This window comes from Protopterus annectens, chromosome 1.part0, assembly GCF_019279795.1.
Source record: "Protopterus annectens isolate FY-2018-M chromosome 1.part0, PAN1.0, whole genome shotgun sequence".
In the NCBI taxonomy this organism is placed as follows: Eukaryota; Metazoa; Chordata; order Ceratodontiformes; family Protopteridae; genus Protopterus; species Protopterus annectens.
The window spans coordinates 1,725,510,229-1,725,523,675 of NC_056725.1; the positions used below are offsets into that span (position 1 = coordinate 1,725,510,229).

General features: G+C 40.1%; 1 protein-coding gene across 2 annotated transcripts in view; it reads left to right on the top strand.

Moving 5' to 3' along the window:
• Positions 1-13,447, top strand: part of STXBP5 (syntaxin binding protein 5) — a 3,006,986-nt gene that overhangs the window by 1,603,060 nt on the left and 1,390,479 nt on the right. The gene's annotated exons all lie outside the window — the stretch shown is intronic.

The following is a 13,447-nucleotide window of genomic DNA, read 5'->3' on the forward strand; positions in this document are numbered from 1 at the left end:
TAGTGTCACATATCATTATTAGGCCTTCTCCTTTATTCCTGCTAAGAATTTTTCCTACTACTTCATTCAGAATTATCAAGAGTTATTGAACCTGCCTGCTTACTGTCCCAAATACTCTCTCTCCATGCTTTCATTCATCTTAATAGTAATAATATAGAGAGCTATACCATTTCCATAGATTTTTAACATCCCCCTTTTTCCACTTCTTTTTCTTTGCTTATGTGTCGCATGTTTTTCTGTATCCTATGCTGCCCACCCCAGCAACATTATCTATGTTAACTAACTTTAAGGCCCCATTAAACTCTTCCACAGTAATTTTTCTGTCCATAACCTCTCTAAATTTCCTACTGTAGACTATCCATGTTGTTGTACAGAGTGCATGTGAGTGACTATTCACAAACAACCTTCATAAGTTCTGTTTGAGTGGTCTGTTTCTTCTCTCTATACTCCACTAAACAGTCTCTAACAGTTTTCCTTTCTCATCAGTATTTTGCCAAGGAAAGACATGATCCTTCTGTTTTCTTCCCTGCACTAATTGTTTTTGATTTGTTAGAACAAGTTTCATCCCACCCATGTTAGCACAAACAATAGCTTGCTGTCTTCTCTTTTAAATACTTGTTCATCATTTTTATCTGGCATCTGCATATAGTCTGACATCAGAAGCACTATATCTCATCCTTTTTTTCTTAAAGGCATTCCCTTTCACATTCCATATTGTCAGTTTTACATTTTTGTTTAAATACAAGCCATTATGCACTGATATCACAAAAGTCCTTTATAATGTAATGTGCTTCGAGTTATGCATTAGCTCAATGGCAGTTGGTGCTGAAGGTAAGGCTGTGAGCTGTAGTTCCTATGGCACAGGGTTTGATTCCCTGAGCCCTCATTTGCCTAATGTGCGACTTCAAGCAAGTCACTTAACCGGACAGTGCTTCTGGGCTACTGGGAATTTATGCTAGGTTCCTCATTGATTCCCCTGGACTGCAAGCCTTGCAACTTTCTGTGAGCCTAAAAAATCTCTCCACTCTTGAGCATCTGTCCATTTTGTTGCAAGTCTTTCAAGTCCCTTCCCCAGCTGTTATTTAGTCAGAACTTTTTCAGATATTCCCCATATTGCACAATGGTCTGTAAAGCCTGCTGTTATTTTCCCTTTTCTACTTCCTTCACAACATTTGAAAAAAGAAAACAATCAGTTCCTGTCGTACCCCCCCAATATACATTTACTTCCTGTTCTGTAATATCTGCAAACCTCTCATCTGCATCATTTCACGATGTAATGTCTTTTTATGTCTACTTTTCATGACACAGTTCAGATTTCTGAACAGTATAATGGGCATGTCCACAGTTATGTATTGTTTCATGTTATTAAACAGCTCACACCTGTCCTCATAGTGCAGCGGCATACTTTATTAAAAATCTATATGTTTTGCTCAGTACAAAAGCATCTACTACCAGACCTTTTCCTGACTCACCATGCGAAACATCGTTGACCATAACTATTCTTCATCTGCCTAATACTAATATCACTAAGCAGGTATCCCTGCTTAAGGATCAAAAGACTCCTTTACCCCTCAGATTTTCAACCTGCAGTGCTACATCTTAAGTTAAGGTTTATACCTTTTTGAATACAATCTTCTTTTTTAACAGTCTCTTTATTGACATTTCTTAAATAACATTTTCATTGAGTTTAATACCAAGAACAAACATATCAGACCAGAAAACAAAAGTAGTTATTTAACAGTGTTAAGTACAACGAAATGTAATAGAGTGGCAGGATGGTGTTATCACATATGATTAGCAAAAATGTTGAGGAATATATTAAATCATTCAATAAACTATATACATATGTACTGCTTGCCAGTAAAACATAACCAGTATGATAACATTTAAGGTGTACTTGGTATGTAATTATTTCTATTGGGGAAGAATAAAATTAGGCTGGATTATAGCAAGTATCCCAAAAGTGTATTGATTATAAGTAAATGATAAAGGGGAGAGGTGTTGGGGACGGAGTGTAGAGAAAAAAATACAGTTTTATTCCTTAGTAATTGGACATTAGTAGGAGACAGTGGGTGTTATCAAAATTATGGTGTCCACTCAAAGTCAGGTTAAGCAAAATGGGATATGAGAAATCTACATTATCCTGGCAATTTGCCCTATTACATGTTCCCCCTGTGAAGCTAAAGAAACAAGAAAGAACATTAATTGCACTATTCACACATATAAAGTATTATATTACACTGAACTGGAAAGACAGAACTCAGATGTCTTGGAATTAATTCAGACAAATAGCTATTAGATACATAACAGCACACAGATTTTCAGTGCATACCCAAATACGATACAACCAATCTTCTTAAATCCTCCAAAATGTTATTCACATTACAGCCAATATAAAGACATTAGACATCTTTCACTTTGCTGTTTCTTCAGTGACCATTGTGTCTGCATTTTCTTTTATGCACTTGTTTTTCTCTAATTCCCCCCACAGACTTATCATTGTTGGTTCTTTCAGTTATTCACAGTCTAAAGCCCCAAAGGTATTGTGTGTCTCTACTTTGGATGTTTCTTTTAATTGTATAAACACAGTGGCTCTCATATTTGGTCTTGTAGAAAACGTCAAGTTGTTTCACTGCCCAATTCCATTTCTGCCTGTTTTCAACTGCCCATACTGTTTGTTGCTCAATTTGATTAAGTAATGCAGGTGGTTGTTTGTTCGGATAAACATTTGTAAGTTCTGCACCGGGGCAGTCAAAACATATGTGTTCCCTATGTTTAGAACACTTTGGCACTTATTCTTTTGTAGTGCATCCTTTCTTACCACATTTATAATAGTACTTCTAAGGACAGGTAGATGTTCTGTAACCCCACAAAGCATGTTTTGGCTGCCATGCATACTGCACTGTTTCTCTGTATCCCCCAAGAATCTAGTCACTTGGTAAATGTACAGTTGTTATCCAAAATTTTAAAGAAACCCATGTTTACCACCCTCTATTCCAAATCCCCTTCCAGCAACTGTTTTATTTATAGCAACCACTAAGGGACACATATTTTAAATAATGGTCTCTACTAGCCTTTTCAACATCTGTTGTGTGAAACTGCAAAGAACTTCAGCATTTGAAATTTAAATGTTGTCTGAAGTTAAACAATTAGCCCAAGGGTCTTGTTTGAATGAGCTGCAAAAGAAGTTACAAACTTATAGGCCAAGTCATAAGATTAAAAAAAGTCTGCAAAACTTTCACTACCAGAATGTGTTATGACTCTGACATCCTGAATTATAAAAGCCAAAGGTTGTGTACACTGATGAAATAACCTATTATGTGATGAAATATCAAAATTCATTGATGAGTGCCCTTCCCCAGAAAGCTACACTAAGGAATTCCACACCCATTTAGAAAGATGCATAGAGCTAAAAGTACCTACCAGAACCAAGTATCATCGGAAAATCAAAAAAAAAAAACACTGTTGGTCCACTGTCATAAAAAAATCTATACAACAAAATAACAAAACTCCGTAAATTATTTAGCAGATCCAAAAAACAGCTTCTCAATGATGAGCTCAAAATCATTACCCAAAAAAAAAAAACGAAGAACATTATCAGGTACACTAAAGAAGCCCATCAGCTTAGGCTGGCTTCTGAAGTCAAAGAAAGTGATAAACCATCCTTTAGCTGTGTTAGAAAACTAAAAAGCAGTACTGTACATTACTCAGAACATATTCTTAATGGGGCTTCCTATTCTGACCCAACTGACATTGCTGATGTCCTTGTAAACAAATTTAGTGCCATCTTTACCCCTCAGGCTTCTATTAAGCACTCTGAAATACCTGAATCCCTTACTTCTCCAGTCATCTCTAAGGATCATTTACTGAAAGTGCTAGCAGCTAAGACCAAAAATACAGTGTATCTGATTGCTTAATTAATAGTGTTAAACAAGCATTTGAAGACACACTCCTCAAACTGTTTAATTCAGTTTACAAACTAATTTTGTCAGTGATGAGTCATGCACAGCAATGATAATGCCCCTCCATAAGGGGGGGCTTTCAACCTATCCAGGTAATTACAGCCCTATCAGCCTTGCAAGCCTTATCTGCAAAGTCATGGAATGTATTATAGGTGGCATCGTAAACTTTGATATCAAGAATATTTGATAGACTTGACCCCCACCAGTTTGGCAAAGTTCTAAAGAGCAGATCTTGTCTAATGTGGCAAATTTCTTTGAATGGGTTACAGAAGCTGCAGATGATGGCCATGCAGTGTATTTGGTGTATCTTGACCTGCAGAAAACTTTTGATGCTATTTTTCATGCTGTCATCAGACAAAAAGTAAATGATGTAAAAATCAACCCATACGTGGTTAAGACAACGCACACAATGCTAGTTGCAGGTGCCTCATCAGAAAGCATGAAGGTGACCAGCGGTTTTCCTCATGATGGTGCTGGAACCTTTCCTTTTTGTCATTTATTTCTTAGATCTCTAAGAAGAGAGCCAAGACCTCTGACTAACAATGTTTGAAAATGACTGCAAATGAATTTCTCGTTAAGTCACCCTGTCACACACAAGCACTTCAGAATGAGTTTTCCATAATAAATTCTTGGTGTACTAAAAACAGGCTCAAGCTAAATGGTAAAAGTGTAGTACTTGGAAACAATCCCTGCCCTCATTTTACTGTCTAGACACAGTACCTCTACAAAATGAAAACACAGGTACTTGGATTGATAGCTCCCTCTTTTTTGACCATCATAGCAATAGTTGTCAGGAAATCTGTTTATTTATCACAGCTGATTACCAAAGGGGATATCATCATGATCTATAGAGACAATCACTCTCAAACACTCAGCATTGATCAGTCCAGTGATTGAGTACAGTATCCCTTTTGAGATGTATGTCAGTAAACATCAAACAGAAAGACACCAAAGGTTCCTAACATAAAAGGTCAAAGGCCTGTAGTCCCCGAGCTTCCAAGTGAGGCTGGAAGCTCTATCCCTTTATTCAATGCCTTACAGACTTCAGAGGGGAGAGCTATGTTTTGCATAATGCACCATTAGAGACCTGATTATTTTACACCGTCTGTTTCTCCGCATGTCCAGTAACTGGTACTCAAAACAGTAACTATAATCTTCATTAAAAGTACATAAAACATTGTAGAGGGACACTTTTATAACAGCATCTCCCAAACCTTGGGAATAAACTTCCCATTTATGTTAAGCAGTCCCACTCACTATATTCCTTTAAATATAAACTAGATAACAGGATGGGTATCCACAAATTTACTCCAGGACTAACCAGTATGACACTTCCAGAAAAATGAGATGCTGCCTGAGGGAGGGTACTGGCAGAGCGATAATGGTCATGAAATACAGTGGCCTCAGAATATTAATGAATCTAATGTAATTAATAAAAATGAGTAATTTTTGTGTAGTAGTCAGGATGTATTCTGTAGGATTACTGCATTTAATAGTAGGCATGCTTTTACTGTTGCTCTTGGCAGCTGTATTGATGACTGCATTATATCTGTCTTTGTACTTTATCTTGACGTTCCTTGTCTGTGTTTAAAAAAAAAAAACTAAATTAAATTAAAAAAAAAAAAAACGTAGTAGGATGTTTACTTTATAGCTTCATAGGTTCATAGGTTTATACTAGGCTATCTGCCCTAAGGCATTTATAAGCCTAGCCCAAATTTTTGTGGCTTACGCCACCCCTTATATGAAAAAATACTGTGCCCATTAGTTTGTTGTGCCTCTGTCCAGCAGTGACACAGAGATGATTCCCGGGATAAACCTACGATCTCCCAACCACAGGTCAAGATTTCTCTTGAACAGAGCCAGCGAGGTGCTCTGCCTCACATGGATCGGGATTTTATTCCACAGCATAGGGAGTCTCTGAGTGATAAATCTATCCCTCCAGCACGTCCTATTTATATCCGTGCTAAGGTTTAAGTCGCTTGCTCTAGTGGTTTTGGTGGATTTGGATTTTTTGAGGTGGAGCATGTCCATTAATTCCGGGTTGGACATGGCCTTGTATGTCAGGCACATGTCACCTCTGAGCAGAAGGTATGCAACTGAATAGAGCTGGAGTTTCTTCAATCTGGCAGCATATGACAGATTTTGGAGTCCCTTTATCCTTTTGGTGAGGAACTTTTGGGGTCTCTCCAATTGCTGCAGATGTCGGGTGAGATACATCCCGAATGGGGCATTGTACTCGATCATTGGTCTGATAAGTGAAGAGTACAGGGGAACAATGACCTCACTAGATCTGGATGTGAATCCCTTCATGATCAGGTGGGCAATGTAGAAGGTCTTTCTAACCACTTTAGCAACGTGAGTGTCAAAAGAAAGGCCACTGTCAACCTGGGTCCCCAGGTCCCTGATAACCTCTTCTGTGCTTAGTGGATTGCCACCTATATGGTAGCTTGGGGTTACCTTGTTTTTCCCAAAGGGTATGACTATACATTTTTGGCGTTTAACTTCAGGCCATGGCTCTGGCACCAGCTATCTGTTTCCGTGAGTCCCTTCTGAAGGATATCCGTGTCCGATGCACTTTCCACTATGGCCCAGTTTGCAGTCGCCTGCAAACTTTGTCAGCCAAAGTCCTCCCATGTTGGGCTGTACTTCTGAGAAGTAGATGGCGAACAATAGGGGCCAAGGACCGAGCCCTGTGGGACACCACTTGTGACCGGCTTGGAGTCTGACATAGCGCCAGGAACTCTAACCCTGTGGGTTCTGTCCTTAAGCCAGTTTGCAACCCATCTTGTGACATATGGGTTTACATTTAAGCTGGTAAGTTTTTCTACAATACCCGAGTGGGGTATTGTGTCGAAGCCTTTGCAAGGTCAAGGTAGGCTGTATGGACTGCCTTTCCTCATCAATGGCCTTGGTGACTGTTTCAAGAAGTCAACCAAGTTCAAAAGGCATGATCTGCCCTTGACGGCCAAACTGGGTCGGGTCCAATGTCTGCAAGTCCCCTATATCTTTGTTTATGAGCTCCATTATGATCCTCTCCATAGCTTTGCAGACTAGACTTGTTAAGCTTATGGGGCGGTAATTACCAGGGTCCATAGAGGCACCGCCTTTGTGGAGTGGGACCACAGTTGCCGTACGCCACTCCTTGGGCACATATCCTGTGGTAAGGCTGAGATTAAACAGCTGCCTTATGTGCGAGTTTAATTCCTCATTTAGCTCGTGTAGCACACAGCCGGGGACACCATCCGGTTCCATTGATGCTGTGTTTTTAGCTTTAGAGAGAGCAGCTTTCACCTGCGCATTTGAGATGTCTGGGAGGCTACACTCTGCTGGGATAGTTATCTCTCCTTTAGGGGAGGGGGGTGAAGTTTGCACTGAACCTGTCTGCCAGTATGTTGGCAATGTCTGTGGGTTCAGTGATTTTTGTATCATTTTGGACTAATTCTGAGCATATCTGGGAGTTTCCACCCAGGTTCCTAACATAGCTGAAAAAGGCCTTATGATTGTCCTTTGAATCCATGGCAATTTTTCTCTCAAAATTGGCCTTAGTTGATTTTATGAGTGCTCGTATTTTTTACTAATAATGATCAGGGGTGACTTCCCTTTTATGGATTTTGTTCTATCATGTAATAGCTTTCTCCTCTTATTGTAAAGTTTATTAATGGCTGGGGTCCACCAGACTGGACGTTTGCCCTTTGTGGAAAGAGTCTTGGTTTTATTTGGGATTGCCTGATCCATGCAGTCCTGGAGGTGTTCATAGAAGGCATTTGTAAGGGCTTCCGCAGCTTGGGTTGTAGTTTCCACTGTCTCAGGGGCCTTGAAGGATACCACACCAGTCTTGAGTAGTGTGAAGTTTGCTTTAGAGAAGTTCTTCACTGTGGTCTTTTTGGTTTGGGGTGGGGGCGGGATGTGGATTTCCAGTGAGATTAGTTTATGATCAGATCTCACCAATGAGGGATATACTTCCGGTGTGGAGCATTTTGTCCCCATGTTTGTGATAATGAGATCTAGTATATTTTCTCCTCTCGTGGGAACAGTGACTAGCTGTTCCATGGCATTTGAATTTATGAACTCCAGGAACCGTTGGGCTAGAAAGTTAGGGCTTGAGTAATGTTCCCAGTCTATATTTGGGTAGTTGAAGTCACCCAATATGATGGTGTTTGGAGATACATGTATACCCTCCACTGTCTTCAGGAAGGCTGTGTGGGGTTCCTGAGTTTGAGAGGGTGGCCTGTAGCATGCTACAATTTGTAGAGCAGTTTTGCCTATGGTTAGTTGCACCTGGATGGTTTCCGAAGCTTCGTGCGTTGCCACCAACCTGGAGGTGTGGGTATCCTTTATGAATATGGATACACCCTCCTTTTGTGGTGTGGTCCGGGTTTTGGGGCCGGAACGCATGATATGAGGTAAAACCTAATAGTGCCGGGGTGCTCTCAGGAGCCTTGAACCAGGTTTCAGTTACAGCACAGACATCGATGTTCTCCATACTGAGAAGGGCCTCGAAAAGCGTGCATTTTGAGATTTAGACTTCTGGCATTGAGCAGCATTACCCTCAGTTTCTTCCCATTTTTGTTTTCTAGGGTGGTAGGTTTAGAATTTGAGCCTTGCCTAAAAAGGCACTATGGGGGTGGCAAGAGCCTTAGCCAATATCCAGAATCCCAGGGTGACAGGTGCAAGCCATCCCCTGCGGCAGCGTGGCTTGTCAAGCATGTCATCCCAGGCAGACAGACACTGGATCCCCTTTGAATGACACCAGACATTAAGCCAATTGTTAAAGCTGATCATCTCGTCTCTATATTGTGGCATCATTCTTGGTGAAGGAAGGATACTGCTCAGGGTCAGTGTCATACCTGCCTGGGCTACATAATCAGAGAGCTCCTCTATGTCTCTTTTCATGTAGTCCAGGGAGGTACGTCTCAGGTCGTTCACACCAGCATGGACAATGACTGTGTCATATTTGTACTTGCCTTGGAGTGACCAGTGCTTGTGTTATCTGGCGGATTCTAGCAGCGGATATGCAGCTTACTGTGACCCTCTCCTTGTTCAGCCTGGTGAGTGGGACGTCAGTGTGTCTGACTATGGAGTCACCTATGACAAGTATGTTTGGTGTTGTATTTGGCCTTAAGGGCTGTGACTGCTTTGCACACTGCTTTTGTGGTTTATGTGTTGCTTGTGGGGTGTCTTGAGGTAGCAGTTGTTTGGGTGTCTGCTTTGGAGGCCTCTGCTGTTTAGGTAAATTTTTACTCAGAGCCTCCGAGTATGTCTTTGTGTGTTTATGTATTTGATTCAGTGGTGTGGTAGCATTATGTGAGGCTGGTTTTGTGGTGTCTGTAGTTGCCTTCTCCTCCTGTCTGGTCTTTCTTTTTATTAATACCTTCCCCAACATTTCCAGGAAAAACTGGGCTTCTTTATATCCCGCACATTATTAATTTTTTTTCCAGAAAAGGCACACACTTAATATGCCATAATTAGACTACCATAGTGCATGGAAGTGATGATTCATGGCTGGCAAGGCACCTATCACTGATTTTCAAAGTTTATAAAACAGTAAAGGCTAGAAAAACAAATATCATGGTAAAATAAAATCTCATAAAAACTCAAAGCCCTCCCTGATTTAAAATGGACAGTCAGATTCCTCTGTAATAATGTAGTTCTCCATAAGGGGCTATGATGATTTGAAAAATTGCCCTTATTGGCGGGGAAAGCAGAGTAAAGACTGGAAGATATGTGGCAGAATGAGACAGCCAGTCATGTATGTAAGGGAGTTTTCTAATTGATTAAAAAACAAGGAGTGCTTCCCAGTCAGAACTTCAAGTGCCAGTCATTTTGGGAAGAAATCCACTAGGATAAAGGTCCATCACCAAAAATATGACATATGTGGACTTTGGTGTAAAATTGTTTAAAAAGTGCTAACAAAAGTGCATTGTGGAATGAAGATGGTAACTCTTACCCCAAACTGGAATAGCTTTTTTACATGTGGTAAGAATGCATGTAGAGGAAGGGTAAAGTGTGAAGTAGGATAGATGGATGCCAGGCAGATTTGCAGACAAACAGGAGGAATCAAAATGGATGGAATTCGGTGATAAAAAAATAATGCATAATTGGCTAATATCTGTAACAGTTCACCTTCACTGCATCCTTTTGTAAGGAACTTCAGCTTGGATCTGCATTCTTGGAGTAGGTTTTCATTTGGCAGGGCGGTATTTCAGCCTGACTGTTTTTACCAACTTGTCTATCTTTTTCTGAACTCCATGTGATTAACTGCTTTGGAACTTCGCTCACTGACTAGCCCTACTTAAGTCTTTTTGTTATAAGATAATATTGTTGTACGAGTAATCATAATAATTTCAGCTTTTGAATGTGTAACTTTAAAAGTGGTTCTCTTGTATTCTTCCTTTGTTCCCCTTAAACATACAACACCCTGTCTGAGACTGTACACTTTACTTCTTTAACAGGTAACATGATTTTGCAAAGTAAGTTTATGCCATAACGTTTACTGATGTTTTATTTAATTTATGGAAAGTTTCCTGCTTATTGTATTGTTTTTCTGACTCAGGATATCTAGCAAGTCATGATCTATTTTTGGAGGTTTGGAATAAAAAACTTTAATTGCAGCCATTACAAGAAACCCCTGTATGCCATACACTTTAAACACACACACACACACACACACTGGCTCGTGCACTTATAAACTTTAAAAACATGTTCAGTGTAGATGCCATCTAAAAGAATGTACATGAACATACAAAAATGTTAACACAAAAACATGCTGAAAACTGTGCCATAGCTCTTTAGGGAGAACATAGCAAAAGATGCATTTGAGTAAGCATTTACATCTTGTAAGGACTTCTTCAGACTCAAAAAGTGTTATTTAATTTCCAAACAACACACATTGATAGTTGATTTAGCTGTTTATGGGGAGGAAGTAGTTTTGGCATTGGGAAAGGAGGAGTGCTAAGCCTCTAGTCAGTGTGAGTCCTCAAGGGTTCAACGATGACCAGTAGGAATTTCTGCCCATCACTGGCCAACTCTGGGGCTGATTGGCTATGGCTAGTACTGTTCTCTGTATTCCATCTAGTACTGAACAGCTTTAGGCCAGAGAGCCTGGGAAGCCACCTAGGGGTGATAAGTGCAACTGCATTTGGGTGCGTCTGAACAGTCAAAGGAGACAGTTGTAGAAGCAAGAAACAGGATAAATGGGACTAGGGAGAACTGCTCAAAAGGTCACTTGTATGTGCCTTGTAAAAGTATGTCATTAGAAAAAACAAAGATCATCAAAAGAGAAGACTGTCATGATAAGACAGCTGGAAAGTGTTACATGGTGGGACGGCAAAGCCAAGGATTAAGTTACATGTTAATACGTTTATCACTGTTGCAATTTATTTCTACATTTAACTGCTATTTTACTTGAAAAAGTGCTTTTCATGTTACTGTTGTTGCTTTTAGACTTTGCCTTGAAACTGCCTTCTGAAAGGGATTTCTAGCTAGTTGTTTAAGTTTTTTGTGGCATTCCCAGAAGACTGAGATAATTCATCTAATTGGTAGTAAGTGTGTGCCTGGTCTGTCAGCATTGAGAAGCAAACAAAAGGGCGCAAAGTGTAGTTGTTTTATTAGCCAGAGGGCTCAATAGCCAGTTGTCCGTTTTTTCAGTATTGGTATAAATTTGACATGTTTGCACGGAGGTGCTTACTGCACAGCTGCAATGGTTAGCAGTGTTCTGCACAGACGCAAACATCTAGAAAAGAAATTTTACCTATAAAGTACTCTTAAAACTGTATTCTGCAACTCAGTAAGTGTATAGCAACTACCTTGAGTGTGAACAAGCCTAGGGCAGCTAGTTTGTGTGTAGAGTAGCACTACCACTATAATTTAGTATTTTATAAACTAGTCTAGTCCTTAGCCCCATAGAGCACCCTTAGTAATCCTCTGTTAACCCTCTGTATGCACTGCCCAGTAACTCACCACTAATTTACAGGTCTGAATGACATGGATATGCAATTTCCAAATGTCTCCTAGCAAGTTTAGTGGATATGGGCATCGTCAGACAATGTAGCAGTTGTCTTATGTTCTCAGATAAACACTTAATCCATAAAGAAACAGACACAGTATGTGAGAGGTGTACATGCAGATTCCCTGTGGAGGAACCAGAACATGATGTTCTCTAGAAGACATGGCATGGGCCATTAATCATAGGTATTAGCCTTGATGGTCAGTTTTTGGGTTTGGGAAGCTTAAAGGAACACTGCCCAAAGAGCCAAGTCGTAATTAAGAAGTATGAAAAAGGGGAGATTGGTCACTAACCTTCAGCAGAGGGTGCCTAGCAGTCACTGAAACTCCTGGTGTTATGGGACAAAGCTGAGATCCACTTTTGCATGACAGAAGGACTGATAGAGGGGGCTTATGGACCTTATGTTCTGCCTTGCAGTAGAAAATGGATTGGGCTAAGGATTGGAAGAAACAGCATTATAACCATGGTAGTGACTAGTATTTGAGCATCTCTCCAAACCTTGTATCTTTCAAAGAGACAGATGGTAAATTTAAATGGACTTCTAGTTACTATGGGGCATTACTGTGTTACCTTCCCATGTGATATCTCCAAAGAGTGAAAGACTCATCCAAACTATGTTGTTGGTCTCAGAGAAGGAGACATAAGAAAGAAAACTACATGTGTAGGTGAGGTTAAACAAGAAACTTATCTGGAGAGAGAGACAACATGAGGCAATCCATATAAGAGACCTCAGCAGAAGCCCTTAAAGCTTCTTCCAGTGATAGCTGCCCAAAGCCTAAGGGATGATAGGATGCTATAGGAGTAATCAGTATTGTAGCTTTGAAAGCCTAAATTACGGAATTAAATTGAAAAAGAAAAACAAAGGTCAACACAGATAAAGCAATTAAGAATTAAAATAAAAGAGGGATTATACTTTCTGAAATAGGGTTTTTATGTAACAAACCACACAGTGCTCCACTGGGGAAATCTCTGGGGATTAGATTGCCTAGTCAAAGGACATAAATAGGTGGTGAAGTAATCACTTGCTCCCATGGAAGGCCAGTCAGCCACCAGGTATTAAATTCGGCCCCACTGTCTTGAGGGTTTTGTCCAGGGAGAAGTAAGGAGAAACAGATATGATCCTGCCTTCAAAGATGGAGTAGTAACAGAATGAAAGGAGAATTAATGAGTGTGTGTGTGTGTGTGTGTGTGTGTGTGTGTGTGTGTGTGTGTGTGTGTGTATGGGGGGCAGTAATATAAACTAAAAGTCTAATGTGAAACAAATAGCATTCCCTCTAATACAGACTGTTGGGCTTTTCTGAGAGGTCTTCAGGAGTCTCTGGAATAACTGGTCTAAATTACTGAAGATGCCGATCCTCTGGGTTCTCACTAGTGAGGTTGGTGGTTAAAAGAAGGGTATATAAACAAGACTGTTTCACTCGTTTGAAGTGAGGATAAAATATCCAAGATAAGGATAATTGATAGAAAAATAGTGAGAATA